We start from the raw sequence: 15,000 nt of genomic DNA on the forward strand, positions 1-15,000 counted from the left end.
AGTACTATGGAAATTGGAAACTTATTACCAGAGAGATGTCTCCTGTGTAATATTTTGTGTAAGTTGTATTTATGCTATATGAAGCGTTTGTAGGGCTCTGAATCTATGGTTGTTTGGTGAAGAGATAAGGCCTTGTCGTTTGAGGTCATCCATGGTTTTTTACGAAAGGCATCCTGACGGCGCCATCTTGAACATGACACGATTAATCTCTTGCAAAGGGACATCGTTGTCATTCCCCCATAGGCGCTGGGCCTTCCACGAACTGGGCTTGCAAAATGGCAGTCTTCTGCAGAGGGTCTTGTAGGGTGGGTGGTAAGGCGTGGTTGATTTTGGGGGTCGGGGGGAGATAGTGGTCACTAAGACGGCAACAGTATTAGGTCTAATATGAGAAGTATTGTAGTGTTCCGGCTACAATACTCTGTCTAAAGCGATGAAGCTCTCGTCTCAAAAACTTTATTTTCCTACAGTAAGCCTAGAATATAATTATATTTTCATTTACCCGCGTATTTCATAATGTAGCCGAACAGCGCTTGCGCGAAGCAGTCCAACCTGCGCAGTGCGGATTTCAGTCCAACCCATGGTTAGACAAAATAATTCACCCACGCGGCGAGGTGGGTGATCACAAGGGAGTGTTTATACACCAAAGATTTGAATTTTTGATTTACCCAAACGTTTGTAAAAATGTGATTAAACAAAAATGCAATAGTTTGTTTTAAGGTAATGGAAGGGCAATAAAGATTTATTTCATTCATAGAATATTCAACTTTACAATAACATTTGAAGGCGTAGTGACGTAACTTCCTGTATTTACAACTGTTAGTACAAAAGAAACAAAAAAGTTATAACTGGTGACTTACGTGCAACTGAAAAAGTTTATCATTTGTATTGTTGTAATCTTATAATTGGTGGTATCTGGTCAACTGCAATTATAAAAGGAAAAGAGGTATTTATTCTCCAAAGAAAGTAAAAGTTCATAAATTCCGGTCAACTGAGTATGTTTACTAGCGAAATAGCTCAGGTACTATGAAAAGATTAACAGGTGAAAAATTTATTGAATGCCCAAAGTCCAAAGCATATAGTCGATTTACTGGGCAAAGGAAAAGAAACTGAGGTACTGCAAAAAGATTTTTTATTCACCAAATGGACTATTGGTATTTTAATCGACCCAAAGTTCTAGTCCAGTAATTATCTTCTGAGTTTGAAAAAGAAAAATTAGAAGAAATGGATTGTTAGCTTTAAAGGAAATCAACTGGAATGTTCAGACGTTTAATGTTTTTCAGCTGTAATGTTCAACATTAGGAAATCAGCTGTAATGTTCAGACGTTTAATTGTTCCTGTGAAAAATTTATTTTTACATGCAAGTTTACACCACCCAAAATCGTGAAAAAAACATATGATTATATGGTAATAGTAAACACAGTAAATGATGATAAAAATGTTACACTGTAAATATTTTCAACTATATAAACTGATTTATTATGAACAGTTAACTTTACTTGATAGAATAACTACAAACTCTCTCCTCGAATCGAAAAATCCAAATAAGGGAAAGGCATCTAATAATTTGGTATTCAGTTATAAATGGTAAGGTAGTAACTTTTACTTTGTCGCATTGTAAAATTCAATATAAACTGATTCATTGAATCATATATTTCAAAGAATGCCAAAATCTAAACTTGTCCTCTGATTCTGCAGATCATTGTTGGTATATGCAAGATGTCTTATATTGAGATTATAATTCATTTATAGGATCATTGCATAATCAGTTGATTTAAAATGCAAAATATCGAAGAATATTAAATTTGTCTCTTCTCACGCAGAGATGAATCCATTTCTTTAGTTTTAAATTCTTAGGAAATTTATAAGATCAGTATTTCGATGTGAACTGAGTTACATCCATAGTGCACAAATATTGGGCATATATACAATGACGATGACCAAAATATACACAGTATAAAACCACGATCGCATTTACAGCTCCTTCCTTCTGTATACCTCCTTGACTGGCTGACAGGTAAATAGCCCATCCACTCGCACCGTGACGTCATGCGCGAAGTTGGTCGAATTTTGGGTCAGTTGTGAACAGACCTTCTCTTTCTTAGACCATGGTCCAACCTGCGCAGTGTGGATCTCGTATTTTAACAAAATAATTTCCACTTGATCACTGGTTTGCTTGAATTGCACAACATATGAACTCGTTTGAAGCCGAGTATTAGAAAATCAGTCTTTCGTGTGATTGGATGTAATTAAAAAAGGAGAAGAGGTAATTAGAAGTAAAAGTTCATTTCTGAATCCTAGCAGCTCGTCGGAGCAGCATGAATGTTGTCCAAAGGTCGAACAAAAGAACTGATATTTTTATTTCGGGGAATTCAAATTCCTGAGAATTAGAAAAAGGACTCAAAGGAATTTTCTCTCACCAACATTTCACATGAATTCCTGTAATATTTTACATGCATGTTTAGTCGCAAAAACTTTATCGATGAAAAAAATTATTGTATTGTTTAAAAGTGCAAATTCGAACCGGAAAGGTTGGCTGGATAATGTATTTTTACTTTACCGAGAATCAGCGGTTTTATATTTATGAGGTATTTCTCTTCTGGATATATATATATATATATATATATATATATATATATATATATATATATATATATATATATATATATATATATATATATATATATATATATATATATATATATATATATATATGTATATATATATATATATATATATATATATATATATAAAAGTATATATGACCAGTAGGTTCTATATATATATGTATATATGTATATATGTGTGTGTATGTATATGTGTATATATGTGTGTGTATATGTATGTGTGTAATTGTAATAGCCATAATGTCCTCTTAACTTCTCGAATTCTTCATGTTTTTTTTTTCTTTGGATCATAAGGCTTTGTGGCACCTATTACAACATATGTATATGGCAAAAAAGTGACCAGGTTCTACATACAGAAAACATATATATATATATATATATATATATATATATATATATATATGTATATATATATTCAATAAAAAGAACAAATTAGTATATGTATGTGTTGACTTTTTTTTTCTTTGGAAGGTTTTCACCACAACAATACATAACAGAAAAGGGTTTCAATAAAAACAACAAATTAGGCAGTTTTCCCACTTGCAAAAACAGACATTAAAAACACAATAAAACCTCTGTATGCCGAAAGTGTTAAGATTACCCCCGATCATTATAGATTTAACAAGCACACAGAAATCATCCGTAGTTCATTCATCGACACACATCTAAATACAAAACGACCTTGACCCGGTTTTGAGGTACCATAAAAAGATTGTGATTCCGTTTAAGAACCAGGGCGAGCGGATATCTTTAGAAAGAACTCAAAATAGCTGTCAAACAAAACTAACGCATTTCGCGGGTCTTCACACATTTTGAGAGATCTGGGTCTTAATATTAAATGGAGAAAATCCTCTTCCCTTTGAACTAATGCTTGTTCATAACGAGATTAAGAGTCTGTAATCCCCCGTCATCAATCAAACACACGTATAAGCTATTCCTAGGACTCTGGAAAGCGGGCACCGCTTAGAAAACTTATTTTAATCCTTTCATTAAACAGTTTATCCAGACAGATTAGCCTCCGGAAAACCCTTCGGAATGCTGCGTAAGTACACAGTGAAAGGGTGCAATCAATCAGTGGATTATTATCCAGCCGTCAGGTGATTAGAAAGCAGATTGCTGATTATAATCAATCTGAATTCGTCATTCTCCTTTTTGTATAAGTGCTTATTCAGATAGCTAGTTCTTTTTTTTTTTTTTTTTTTTTTTTTGCATGGCTGCATTTCATCGAGACGTAGGAATTACCAGTTTCTAGTTTCTTAAATGGTACCTTTAATTGTCTTGAGTATTCTGGTAAGACCCGCCCCCATCTTTATTCATTTGTATTGTACATTTTCAAAGGACGCCATATTATTCATCTCTAAGGTTCTGAATAAGTTGAACTCTTCCGCTTGAATGCCAAGTTCTACAGATTCATGAAGTATTTAGGGTAGTGTGGTTTAAAATCTTGATTATTGACTTCGATAAAGCTGTGTTAAATTATTCGCTAGCGATAGTAAATAAATATTTTAGGAAAGATTGCCGTATACGCAATAAAAAAAAAACAATACTGAATTATATCTTATATTACAGTGAGAATTTATAATATTTCTATTATTCCTCACATTCATTTAATAAAATTATTACCATATACTCAATATAAAAACGGGTAATGAATTATATGTATAATCCAGCGAGAAATATTTTGAATATTTATAATAATCCTCATATTAATTTAAGAAACTTAATATATGTATAAAATGCTCCTAATATTCTTATAACGATATCATTACCATATACCCAAAAAATATGCAATCGATAAATCACATCTTACAATAAAGTGGGGAAATTGTTTTAATTAATATTCATAATATTCCTAATATTCTCTTAACAAGATTACTATATGTCTGAACCATTTCTGAATTCTTATTCTTCCGCGCGTTCGTCATACTTATTCCGCTCTAATTACCGTGGTGGATAAAGGAACAGGCAATAAAGTAATTCAAATTCTCCTATTAAGGTTTCTTTTGGACAGGAGAGATACTGCGGCCGAATCTCGCCTTTCATATCATTCAGGGTCCTGGCTTAAGGGCTCAGATGGGATTGGCTGCAATTGCTCTTGACTGAAAATTCGTAGTTTTCGTGTTTCTGTTTCTTGAAATGTTCTGTGAGGTAGGCGTCTGCCGATGAGATGATTATATATATATATATATCTTCAGGGGAGATATATATATATATATATATATATATATATATATATATATATATATATATATATATATATATATATATATATATATATATATATATATATATAATCAATAATCAACACACAATCACGTGTGGAAGAGGAATAAATTTCTGACTCGCATCAGATCGAACCCAGCGCCCTTGCCTTTCAATTGAAAGACCTGGGTTCGATCCTGATGTGAGTCAGAATTTATATATATATATATATATATATATATATATATATATATATATATATATATATATATATATATATATATATATTTATATATATATAATTTATATATATTTATATGTTATATATACACACATATATATATAAAACTAAAAAAAAAACAATAATCTTACTCCCATTCTGCATTCCATGTAGGTTCCCAAAGATACTCCTAAGAGTTGGCATTAGTATATGCGCCTGTGTGTGTGCGCGCGCGCGTTTATATACCCAACAGAATTTTGTAGAACTCCAACTCCAACGGTTATCTCACCGCATGAAAAATACCCCTTTCCTCTCCCACGTTCCCAGCGGCTCTTAGCGTCCAGAGTACGTCGCCTAATGCGTCCGCATCTTCTAAATACATTTATGATCAGCATCTGGTGTGCGCTTATGCATGTTTACGTATGAATATCATCAGGCTGCAAGAGGCAATTAGTCTCCGGGAGTTTACAGAGGCAGAAGCGAGATTAAAGGAATTAGTTGCCAAGGCTGGTGCAACAACCGGTAAAGCATTGCTTCGGGGAAGCCCTTTCCTCCTCCTCCTCCTCCTCCTCCTCCTCCTCCTCCTCCTCCTCCTCCTCGTTGAATATGTATAATATCAAATCAAAAGCAAAATGTTTAATGTACCTGAAGTTTAAGGTATTGTCTTTTGTGTTTTAGCGTTGGGTCTCCTCCTCCTCCTCCTCCTCCTCCTCCTCCTCCTCCTCCTCCTCCTCCTCCTCCTCCTCCTCCTCCTCCTCCTCCTCCTCCTCCTCCTCCTCGCTGAAAATGTTTAATATCAAATCAAAAGCAAAATGTTTAATGTCTTTGAAGTTTAAGGTATTGTCTTTCCTCCTTTTCCTCCTTCCTCCTCCTCCTCCTCCTCCTCCTCCTCCTCCTCCTCCTCCTCCTCCTCGGGGAAGTCCTTGTCGTCGTCATCCTCCCCTCCTCCTCCTCACTGAATATGTATAATATCAAATCAAAAGCGAAATGTTTAATGCACGTGAAGTTTAAGGTATTGTCTTCTGCGTTTTAGCGTTGGTTGTTTTATCATTCGTTTTGGTTCCTCATTTAGTGTTGACCTCAGTAGTATTTACGGTCTCTGAAGTTGCCAGATTTCTCTAATTACTCTTGACTTTCTCTCCTCTAAAAACTGTACCGAAATTGAAATTGTTTCGTGGGTTTAATGATTTCAAAGCGGCTAATTTTTTGGAAAACCTGAGTCAAGTACAAAGGCTAAAAATTATTAATATTACCGTTAGAAGTTAAAGCCCACAAACTTCAGCTTTCTAGCAATGATTAATATTCTTTCCAGTCTTATATAGATCTTGACGTTTATGAGAACTAATTAGAAATTGAGTAAATAAATTCCAAAGTCAGAGAGTTCGTCATCGAAAGATCATAGAGTTCATACTTTACATGAAATTTCAATTCCTAATTGACTCTCTGACTTTTAATTGTGACCTTCACCTTGACCTCACTCTGGACATTGGTATCATTGGTCTGTATCTCGTGTGTTTCAAAAATTTAAGTTCAAGGTCAGATTCCTTTCTGACCTTTGGCAGTAAGTAGGATGGTGACCTTGCATCAATCTGCACATCGACTTCGTAAATGGATTGGTCATACCAAATGTGAAGTCTCCTTCTCATGTATCTGAAAAAAATTTTATATATATATATATATATATATATATATATATATATATATATATATATATATATATATATATATATATATATATATATATATATATATATATATGTGTGTGTGTGTGTGTGTGTGTGTGTGTGTGTGTGTGTGTGTGCCTAATAAAAGGAGCCCTTTTAAACACCAAAAGGGTAGAAATTGTAGCGTTATATTTCGAAGACAATTGTCTTCCTCAACTGACAGGTAGTGGATTACCTGTCAGTTGGGGAAGACAGTTGTCATCGAAATATGACGCTATAATTTCTACCCTTTTTGGTGTTGTTATGGTCTCCTTTCATTAGATGGAATTCTGTTTTAACAGAAAATATTTTACAGTCATATATATAAGACGATGCGTTAATAAACGCGAAAGCGCTTGGTACTGAACTTCTGCCTGTCATTTTCCTGTGGGATTCGTTTTTACACTGAAGTCACGTGCATCTACTGTGATTTTTTTACATATATATATATATATATATATATATATATATATATATATATATATATATATATATATATATATATATTAGAATATATGTGTGTGCATTGTGTGTGCTATAGCCTTTATTTGAACGAAATTCAGTTATCCTGTTTTATTAATTTATCATTTTATAATGTCGGTTCCCAGATGTTTTCTCTTCTTAAAGGTTAAATGAAGGAATTGAAATAGCATAATGACAATTTCTTTAATGAGATAATATCATAATACGAGGGAAGTGAATTACTTTGGTGTAATAAAATTATTTTTTTTTATTATTTCTCGCCTCAACCACTAATGTTAAAATGAATGCAGGTTTGTAGAGTCTACACCGACATGCATTCATTCTTGTACTGTGGCGTAGGCCTATGTGATCCCTGTATTAGGAAGTGATTCCCGGGAACCAATTCTTATTACATTCCCACAATCACTGATCATTGGGTGTTGCTGTGAACTTCGTTTCATCATTGATTACGTTCAAGGTAATTTTTGTTCCATTTGACGTGCCATTTGTTTGTTTTCGTATGCCATTGATTTTTAGGTGAGGGTTTGATGACCAGCATAAATATTCCTCAATTTTTTTTTTATTTCTTTTCTTCCAAGTGTCACGTGATCAGTTTGAAACTGGTCAGAATGACACCTAACCTCTTTCTCTTTTTTCTCCAAACCTACTCTCTCTCTCTCTCTCACTCATCTCACACACACTCTTATGTATATAATATACTGTATATATATATATATATATATATATATATATATATATATATATATTATCTCATATATATATATGGACTCTGTGTGTAGATATTCATATATATGTGTATTAGATTTATTTACTGTATATGTAATATATATGTATTATATATATATATATATATATATATATATATATATATATATATATATAAATATATTTATAATTTTCATTAGAATTATTAATGGCATTATAACGAATAATGATACGTTTGTCAGAAGTACTGTCGTCACGTCTCAAATTCACAAATCTAATTAGATCTATGACAGTTTTCTTCTTAAAGGTTATCGTTATACCATTCCGTAGCGTGGATGACAATTTCTTTAAAATATCGCTTCCCTCTGCACAGTCAATAAAGATTTTATCCCAGATTTAATTTAGGCACGTTAATTGGTCACTCTGTAATGTCTGTACTGGTTGAGACGGGAGGGGGCGGCGGGGCAATGTTAATTTATTATTTTTCTTTCATTTCCCTCGCTGATAATTCTGACAACGATCTGCTATTTTTCCTTTTCTTTGGTGACCTGTGACTCTCACTGACCTCAGTCCCTGGTTACTTTACTTTACTGTTCCTTATTCGTTCTTTTTGTGTTAATCAAAGGTGTGGATGTTTTTTTTCCTCCCTCTGCTCTCTGTCTGTTCATTTGTTCCTTTCATTTTTCCTGTAAATATCTGTCACTAAATGTCAGTCCTCTTGAAGGGAAAACTATATGTGAAACTGGTCAGGAATGACATATATATATATATATGTTATTTGATATATTCCATTATATATATGCGGTTTGACTATATATATAGCATCTACGTGATTTTACTCTGCTAGGGCTGGCCCAAAGGATTAGATTTATTTTTTTGGCTAAGAACCAACCGGTTACCTGGCAACGGGATTTTTGTTGTTGTTATTGTTGGAAGGATGCTTGATATCATTTATTGTTACCATTTCTCGTTCTGTCTTACCATCCGAATAATGATACTCTTCTAGAAGCCTCATCCTCAAATTGACAAGATCTTTTAGACACAGTTTCGTTAATATACTGTGACACACACATACACACACATATATACACATATATATACATATATATATACATACATATATACCCAGATTTAATTTATGCACGTTAATGATACAAGTGCGTATGTACGTCTGTAGAAGCACAGGCGCGCACCTTACATAACACCACCTTTCTCAAGATTAAACCCCCCAAAAAAAGCCAGAATCTCTGAGACGCTGAATTTGAGATTAACAGGTGACAGAAGTAGAAGGGTTCATTATCCTCTCTGCGTGTCTCTCTCTCCCTCCCTCTCTCTCTCTCATCCTTTCATTTGTTCCTTTTCTTTTCCTGTCCTGCTTCTGTTCTCCTGTCAGCTCTGAAGAAGAAGAAATCAGGCAGCGGCACAATCGGCGGCGGGGCAGAAATAAATTGGTGTGTTTCTTTTTGAGAATTCCATTAGTCTCGGGGCCTGTACGGTTTGACTGACGTAAGAGCAACGGCTCCTTGATTTTATTCGTGGTGGGTTTGCCTAGTTTTTTTTTTTTTTTTTTGTGCTCTCCGTGTTGTTATTTATCAGTATTTTTGTTGTTGTTGTTAGGAAGAATGCTTGTTGATGTTGTTGTTATTGCTGTTATTAGGAAGAGAGCTCGTTTGCCCCAGTCTTTAGTGCCTCGCAAATGCGTACACACACCACACACACACACACACACACACACACACATTCATATATATATATATATATATATATATATATATATATATATATATATATATATATATATATATATATATGTTTATATGTATATATGTGCATATGTATGCTTGCATACATATATACATGTTTAATTTTTCCTTTTTCAGGTTGTATTTATACATCACTTGCTCTGATGATATCGGGCGCGCGCGCACACACTTACACTCACTCACATATATGTATATGTATATATACATAATTCAAGACCTAATCACAAAATACGACTCCAGCCTACATTAATTTTGTTGTCATTCACGATGAAAAACCTTCAACTAACACGATGGAGAACATAACTATTTCTATGGGGACACCCCGAAAAAAAAAAAATAATTTCAGTTCGCTATGATTTCAATCTTGCTCAAAAAATTATAACGTTGATTTTATCTCTGATAGCCATGCGTTTGCAATCTGGGCAATGGGGTCATAATACTCGATATCCGTCGTAATGTTTAATTTGATTGCTGTGCTTTTGTGCTTGCCTTTTATAATGGGCAGGATACAAGCGTTCGTTTAGGCACTCCAGGTATGCTTCTGGAAGCCTTTATTTGATTCCTTACTTGTCATCCTCTGTACTTGAAAATGCCTGCTAGTATTACAATATTACAAAGATTTTATATCAAAAAGTTAATTTTATTTTTCGTTTGTCTTCATTCATGAGCTTATTCAATTTGATATAATACAAATCTAGATGAAAAAACGAACGTTCTCTTAACTTGCACTTCTTTTGAAATTAAATATGCTTTCCTTTTAATTGACAGTCTATTTTCCATTACACCAACTTGATGTATATATTTATATTTTGTCCTTCTAACAAAGCGGATGATTTAGAGAAATTCATATTTAATGCTAGGAACGAGGGATGGTGTTTTAATAAAATACAGAAAATTCGGTATGTGTCACAGGTTAGATAGAGTTCGGATCTGTCATTTCATTATGCAAATGCCTGTCGACAGGTTTCGGATTTTAGTTGTCAGTAAAATCCACTAAAAAAAAAATGGGTTGGTTCTCTGTTTATGTATGTATATGTATATATATATTTTTTTCAAATTCATTTTAGATTAATTTACCATCCTTCTTGAACAATAATATATATATATATATATATATATATATATATATATATATATATATATATATATATATATATATATATATATATATATATATATATATATATATGTCGTAGTCATCATCATTCATTAGCTTTTACAACATTACTTCTTAATGCGAATCAACTGCTTCGATTCTTCCACCATGCTTATTAATATTCATAGTTCCGCCTTCCCGGGTCTCACTTACTCTCATAGACTTACTTTTAATAACATTTACTCACAACTTTCGCTTCCTACAAACTTTTTTTTATTCATTCACCAGTCTCCGCAGCTTTTTGGCATTGTCGAAATCGGTGCCGTTTCATCTGCAAACGTCACTCATCCAAATTTCAGTCACTACCCATTTTTCGGCACTACCCATTTTTTGGCACCATTGACCATAGGTATCGTAACGCTTGTCTACATTAATCAGGTTATTCATTATTCATTTTCTTACCCCACAACTTTTTTTTCACTTGCGTCACTTCATTCATAAAAATGTCGAATTGCCGTGAGGACTTGGTGCACCATTTTCTCAAACCCAGTTATTCGCTAAATTAGTTACTATTGATTCACTTTAAATATAGAAAATTTTATCTCCTTTCAGCCACTTGTCTATACACCAGGCATTTCCAGCCCCCTCGATCCTCTCTGTCAGTTCTGTTAAGTTTTCCAGGCATTTGTAGGTCGTTCACAACTTTATCCTTTGACTGCCAAACTTCTCGTGTTTTATTCAAATCACTCACTTGGCCTACATATCCCGTCCTTTCACTTTTGTCCCACTAAATGGCAAGACATCCAGCCCTCGCTCTTCTTAACAAATTGGTTCCAAGAGCCGAAGACTTTTTATATTTTCGTCATATTTTTCTCAATAGCTGTAGGGGGGTAATGCACTGCAAATCCCATGCCGTTTTGTTTGGTGATTTTCACATGCAGAGGATTTAGGACACTATTGTTTCCATTTCCTGGAATCCTACGGGAGAGAAAAGTGAGGATTATATTTGCCATGGTTCTACAACTCTTGTTGGCGCGCCTCTACCTTAAGGTATAGTTTATCTGTATCCCAAACCATTGGCAATATCCTAGAGCAACAGTATCCAGGTTTCGCAATTTTATAATATTATAGTATAGTAATATATATATATATATATATATATATATATATATATATATATATATATATATATATATATATATATATATATATATATTCCTGTTTTAACTTCCTTTGTGATTCCCAGTCCGTTATTTTCCTCTTGGATTTCATAATGCAATCCTGATCTGTAAGAAGATCAGGGCACTAATTTTCCTCTTAGGTTAATCATTTCCTGAGAGTTACCTCCATTACCAAAAAAAAATAATTTGTCTTTTTTCTTTAATATATATATATATATATATATATATATATATATATATATATATATATATATATATATATATATATATATTTAAATATAAGGGACCCTATAGAAACGCCAAAATGTGGAAAATGAAGGTTATATTTCAGAGACCAAACTGTCTCTCCCCTCAGGCAAATAGTGAATGAGAAAAAGTTACAGAAAAGCGGTATTTATACCAGAAGATTCACTGGTCAGCCGTTACGTCACTCCAGTTGACAGTTTCTCTTTAATCTTCTCAATCGCTGATTGGAGGAAGACTTTATCTATAATGTCTGAATCCCAAGCACCTCTTGAAAGGTGCATGGTGTTTCTTTGTTTAATTAATCTATATATAAAATTATATATATATATATATATATATATATATATATATATATATATATATATATATATATATATATATATATAGAGAGAGAGAGAGAGAGAGAGAGAGAGAGAGAGAGAGAGAGAGAGAGAGAGAGAGAATGATTTTAGCTTTTTCCTTTGCTGGTAATTATTTTTCCCGTTATAAAAACTGAGATTTCCTCGTTGCCCGCTTCATAAAACTTGACGCTGTGAAGCCAAGTCATTTTTAATCAAGAAGACAGTCCTTCGTTATCTCTCGGTGTTTTTAGTTTCTCATTCCACAAGTCTTTCTCTTTTCTTGACAGTTTAACTTCCATTATACCAACTTACTTCATACGTTCACTTTTGTCCTTTTAATTAAGAGGATGATTTAGAGAAATTCATATATTTAGAGATAGGAGATAGGTGCGGCATGTGGATAAAATGCACGAGATTTTGTCCCTATATGGGGTTAGTGCCGGCAGTGCACCTCACGCGGTGTGCTGTAGGCATTACTTAAGGTTCTTCGCGGCGTCCCTTCGGGCCCTAGCTGCAACCCCTTTCATTCCTTTTACTGTACCACCGTTCATATTAATTTTTCCACCATCTTTCCACCGTCTCCTTACAGTTATTTCATAGTTACACCTAAACCTTTTTAATCTCAATTTCCCTTTCAGCGCTGATTGACCTCAAAGGTCCCAGATCTTGGCCTATGGCCTAAATTATATATTCCAGCTCCACTTCCACAAAATTTAGTAGGTGAAACAAGTTACAATTCGAAGCTGTCATTTTGGTATGCAAATGCCTGTCGACAGGTTTTGCATTTTAGTTAACAGTAAAATTCGTGGAAAAATAGGGCTGATTCTTTGCTTTTATACACACTGTATATATTTTCAGTACTGTCCAAATTCCTTTTAGATTAATTTATCAGCCTTCTGGTGAATGAATATATATGGTATGGGATCATCAGGACACAATAGCTTTATACGAAATTACGTCCTGTAGAGAATCGTAAAACCACGGAATGTTTGCTCTTTACAAAACGGCTTTATACAAGATCAAAATTTTTTTTTTTTTTTTTTTTTTTTTGCTTTTATGATGATAAAAATGTTTCGGTTCCTGTACATAATTCCAGACTATTTATTTGTTGCTGTTCAGGAACGAGATTGAAATTCCCTTTTATGCAAGTTTTATAAATCAGCTTAATTATTTTTTTCTGATCGGAGACAATTTGGATGTAAATGGAGTCGTGGTTTAAAATGTCAAAATGTAAAGGTCTTATTTCAGAGGAAAAGAATAGGATCTTATACAGAATTAGATAAGATTCGCCTCTTCAAAGATTTGATGTTTTTGTGCCTCGTGGAAAACGAAAGTTGGAAGAGAATTCCATAGCTGACGAGCGGAAGATAACAAACTAATCAACGAGAATAGTTTCATTGGAAATGGTAAACTATCAGAATAGTGGTACCACTATTTAGCTCTGCGCTAAAGTAGCTGAAAAAGTAAATGAAACCACCATATGGCGGTAAACAAGATGATCAAATTGAGTTGATTGTATGAAGGAAAACATTATACAGGAATGTAAAATTAATTCATGGCATAAGAATATCATTACATATAATGGAGTTATTTTCAGAAAGTATGGAATGTGGATTAAACCTTGTGTTCATTATTATTTTTCTTTATTTATCACAATAACTCCGTCGTAGTTTTATATTTTGATGGTAACTTTTATTTAATCCATTCACATATGCAGTACGTTTGTTGACAAACCAATCAGTGTAAGTGCTTTTGTTTACAAGTGTTTTTATTTACAGTATGTATTTTACTTGGCCAGTTGATTATTATCCACATAAAAAGTCAAGTATTTCCAATCGGTATTTAGAATTTAATTTTAGATTCACTGTTTTTCCGTCCCTCTTTCTAAGGTATAGTTCAGCGTCATTTAGCAGATTTTCCTTTCTCTCTCTCTCTCTCTCTCTCTCTCTCTCTCTCTCTCTCTCTCTCTCTCTCTCTCTCTCTCTCTGTGCAGGAATTGTTGAAACTTGAGATAAGTTTTGTTCGTGTGTGTTACCAGTTCACCAAGTCCTCAAGACTCAGGTGAGGTCTTTCTGGACAAGTTACCTCCCATTTCCGGACTTCGAATTTGGAGTGAATTGCTTGCATAGTTATTGAGCTTCTCTGGAGGGCGATTCATCTGCTTCTACTTATTTATTTTGCTCTTTCAGTAACCTGGAAGTATAATAGCTTCAATCCACGTCCGTTGATGTTTTACCTCCCCCTCTCTCTCTCTCTCTCTCTCTCTCTCTCTCTCTCTCTCTCTCTCTCTCTCTCTCTCTCTCTCTCATTTAATTCAGGTTATAGAGAAGAGTGGACTTTGGACTTTTGATTAATTACATTCAGTTACATATATGTGTATATTACTGTGTATATATATAATATTTATATATTAGTGTATATAGATAGATAGATAGA

Source organism: Macrobrachium rosenbergii, chromosome 40 (genome assembly GCF_040412425.1).
Source record: "Macrobrachium rosenbergii isolate ZJJX-2024 chromosome 40, ASM4041242v1, whole genome shotgun sequence".
In the NCBI taxonomy this organism is placed as follows: domain Eukaryota; kingdom Metazoa; phylum Arthropoda; class Malacostraca; order Decapoda; family Palaemonidae; genus Macrobrachium; species Macrobrachium rosenbergii.